This window comes from Gadus morhua, chromosome 20 (genome assembly GCF_902167405.1).
Source record: "Gadus morhua chromosome 20, gadMor3.0, whole genome shotgun sequence".
Taxonomy (NCBI): Eukaryota; Metazoa; Chordata; class Actinopteri; order Gadiformes; family Gadidae; genus Gadus; species Gadus morhua.
Window position 1 is genome coordinate 14,631,196 of NC_044067.1, and position 4,790 is coordinate 14,635,985.

The following is a 4,790-nucleotide window of genomic DNA, read 5'->3' on the forward strand; positions in this document are numbered from 1 at the left end:
GCATTTTTATAGGGTTGTGTCTGTGAAATAGGAACACTGTTAAAAGGTGGGCGCCGGAATACCATCTCCAATGAGAGAGCGTCATACAAGTGATGGCGCTGTTAAAACGACAGCAAACACAATAACATTCTAAAAAGTATATATTAATAAATGAATATATGAACATGTTTACTTATCATCTGCATGGAGATACATTATTCACCCCCCCCCCACACACACACACACACACATCCATGTGCAGGATATCATTATACTTTCAATTAATGGAGAGGCTCCTTTTTACCAATGCAAAGTCAGTACAACACATCTTTCCATACCAGATTTTTTACTTTCAAGAAATGTCAATCCAACTCGGGGGTCAAAGGTATAATTTATCATGTGGGCGTCGCTATAAAAGCACATCTTCTGAGGGATATGAGAGCACATGAAGCTCTACTGCTGGTCTCTTCAACACCGCTCTCCTTATTGGGAACTTCAAAAAGACGAGATCCTCATCGAAGCTCCAGCAACGTTAATGCAAAACCAGCAGGTGAAGTAGACACACACACACACACATGCAGGCACGCACGCACACACACACACACACACACACACACACACACACACACACACACACACACACACACACACACACACACACACACACACACACATACACACCCACACACACACACACACACACACACACACACACACACACACACACACACACACACACACACACACACACACACACACCTACACACACACACACATCCAATCTAACATTCACACAAACACACACAATCAGTCATATATTGACAGTCATACATTCTCCCAGGCATGCAATCACACACACACCCAGGCCCCCACACGCACACGCACACACATTACACACCCACACAAGCATACATTCACAAACAGAAACACACCCACACAAACACACTACAATAATTATATATTTATAGTCATGCATTCTTTATCTCTCCCTCATACACACACACACACACACACGCACACACACACACACACACACACACACACACACACACACACGCACACGCACACGCACAGGCACACCACACGCACACACACACACACACACACACATACACACACACACACACACACATACACATACACACATATACATCCACACATCTCTTGCAATGTGTCTTGAAGTGTGCTTCAGAAATATTTGTCTTAGTAGATGTTGACCTTCTATTTTATCTGTGAATACAGCATACCTACATCATTATAAGAACATATCTATTTCAGTTACACTTGGGTATTTGGTTGAAATGCAGCAGATTCAGTATGCTACTTATTCTGCTCTGGTATTAACTGAAATTAACCTTTCACCTCTGGCCTGGTATTTTCTTTTGTTTCCATCCAAGCAGGCTGGTCCTGGGGGGTAATATGGCGGAGCAACGTGTAATGTATATGTATACCCCGGGGCTACGATAGGACTACATGGTGTTGTGGCGTACATCTGTGTAAACCTGACATCAGCGTCCAGGCAGAGTGCGACTAGACGTGACATCTGAGGACTGCGTTGCTCATGCGGTAACTTCCCCCCACCCCTGTACCAACATAGTTCAAGTGTTAGTAATAGGTCTGTGTTTTCTTTGCCGTAATTAAATCCATAATACAGAGTGATTTTCATAAATGTTACTCTAATGAAGTCGGGTCGCATAAAAAGCAATAACTAATGAATACACATGAAGACCAAAACAAAGAAAGTACAAATTTGAATAGCGGAATCTAAATTGTGTATTTTTCCGGATTTAAATCAGACAAATATGTGTATATATTTGAATCCATTTTGCACGTACTGATGCGCTTTAAGCAAAGTGATATGGCAGTGGCTTCTTTTAAATAACATCAATATGTATAATATTAAAATAGTCTGAGGAATTATTGTTCATTGAAATGGAACAAAAAACATTTTTTATTCTACCTCTGAGACTGATGTGAAGGAAATGTTGGTTCCATCAAAGTTTGTAAGTAGTTTAACATATTATGCCTTTTGGCACAATAAAGTACCATGTTGTGTTTAGAAAAACGTGGACAACTTTACTTGATTATAGTTTATTGACATTTGTTTTATTCATACCATAAATACTTTGTTAAAAATATTTTGTAAAAGTGCAATATTATTATATTTGTATATATATATATGTATATATCTTATTATAATAATAGCAATAGTCATAAGAATAAGAATAGTATTTTGAATGATGATTTAAAGAGGGAAGCTAAGCAATCGTATCTCATAACCTAATCTAATAATGAATTGATAGCATTAATTAATGTCATATAATTGAAATCCTATCAAATTATATTGCAAAACAAATCACAGAAAATTATTATGCCATCCTATTTGACCAGTTATATGACAAGATCATTAACTGTCAATTATTAAATCTGATTGAAGTTTTAAATATCTTCTGGCAGTAATATGAACTAGTTAATTACCTTTTATTGGAGTATAAAAAAATACTTAAATAATTAAAGGATTAAAGCACTTTTTTAACCGACCAAATGAAAAAAAAAACACAGTGGAATATGATAGACAATGTGAGAGATGAAATTTGATAATTTGTTAATCCTGGGCATGTCAGATAAAGAGGTTATAGTCACCCTATGGAGAGGGATGGATAGGTAGAGTAGGAGAAAAAGCCCCACAGGCTTTGAAGCAATGATGCCTGCTTCACCATAGCCCCCTTGTTACAACGCTGAATAAGAAATGATATGCAAGAGGTTGATTTGAATATTCATGACAAAATCCATCGGCTGTTTGTACTGTAGCATTAATTAATTGCTTGAGGGGAAGCCAAGCCCAAATGAAGAGCTGCCTGGTGCTGAAATGTAGCAAGCCACCCAAAAAGGGGATTAAAATGTGAGAAAGCTATTGGGTGAGTAAACCTCCCTGTATGCGTGGCTCACTTACACAACACACCATGTATTTACTTAGCACCACAGCGACAAAATTTTTTTGTTTCATTAGACAAATAACTGTTAACTATATTAAAAGAAAAAAAAAGCTAGACACTAAAAGCAGACACCTATTAAGATGTTTTGAGAGCATCACAAGGAGGAAATGACTAAATGGTGATTGGACTAAATGGTGAACTGGAATGGAGTATTAGTTTGGGATCTGTCTGTGTGTCTGTTTACTGCTTGAAATGACAGCAGAACATGGTGGACTCAGCCTTGTGCCAATCATCCCCCCTCACAGTCACACTGGCAGTTTAGAGGGGATCACTGAGTGGAGTTCCACTAAAAAAAGGAAAAACATTAGCATGTCTTTGAAAATCAACCCTGAGCGTGCACAAGAGCTGTTCATTCACGTTTCGGAATGCAATTTACATGCACACACCGAGGCTGGAGTGCAATAGATGTTTTGAGACCGAAAGGTGACCCTCGATCAAGGTATGGTTTAAACCGGCTTACTTTCAGGGGCCTCGCTGGCCCTTTATGGGGGATTTCTATACTTGCTGCATTGCATTGATGGAAAGGCTCACTCTTCAGTAGGTGATGGGTATGAGCTTCAACAAGACTTGGAGGGTCATTTTGGTTTGCGTCTATTCAGAGAGGGTTGATGCTTCGGGACATTATTTGTCAAAAGTAGAAAAGGAAAATTGAACCTTATTGTTTATTTGCAGTCGTTTGTTCTTGAGTTTAGTAACTTTTGCTGCCATTAACACCATTGGCCTATGTGTTCAACACTCTGAATTATGCATAGTGATCCTACGACGTAGTGCTCTGAATTGTAAATTTCTCGCAATTATACAGCCCATTGTCTATTCATTATTTCACAACGAATCGGAAATTATGTAAAACTATCTCTGAAGAGGAAAGTAGCGTGTAATCTGACTTGCCATGTTGTACATGCAAGTCAAATACTTTTCTTTTTCCCCAGCATTCGAATTAATCAGATTGAAATATAATCCGACTTAAATGTCGCCTAAGATTATGATACATTAGCCAGATAAGACTCTTAGAGATGATAACTACACTGATGTGTCCCGCGTGGGGAGCGCTCAGGCACAGAGTGTTTTTCCAATTAGCCTTATCCCCCACTCAAGGTTAAATATACATTAGTCCACTAAAACCTTATCTGTTCATCTACCCCTGCTGATGCTATCGGCTGCCCATCTGACAATGAGTAAAAAGCTCAGGCCGATCAATGGCACACGTGCTACACTTTTAGTCCCACACACCTTTTGTCTTGGTTCTTTTTCATGGTAAATGTTGTACTTTGAGAGACCTCACTGTGATGCCACTGTTATTGCAGTTTAAATTGATTTCACAGGATAGAGAGCATTTTAAATGAAGTATTTTATTATTTCTATGTCATTGATATCATTATATCATTTAAAACATTTAGAATTTAAGTGATTTCATGTTATGTTGATGTTTTTCGGACCCAATAGAGAATTACTTCTGGAAATTCAAAATATGATAACATAATTTCATTAATTCCATGTTGTGTCATGATTCACATAACAAATTAGCTCACCGTATTATTATTTGTAGAGGGATAGTAAGCACCACATTTCTTCGAATGTTTTCCCTAAATGTGTCAAATCCAGCCTCGGCCGCATTACACAATACGCAAACACCTGCTTTCAGACCAGTGCATTCACCTCCTCCTTTTCTCATTTCCTAGACCTCTTACCCTCTCATTCCCAATCTCGCTCAGCCTCAACCCTGATCACCCCCACCCCCAGCCACATCCACTATCTCCCTCATCCTCTATTCTCCTCTCCTCCTCCCCCCCCCCCCCCCCCCCCCCCCCCCTCGCC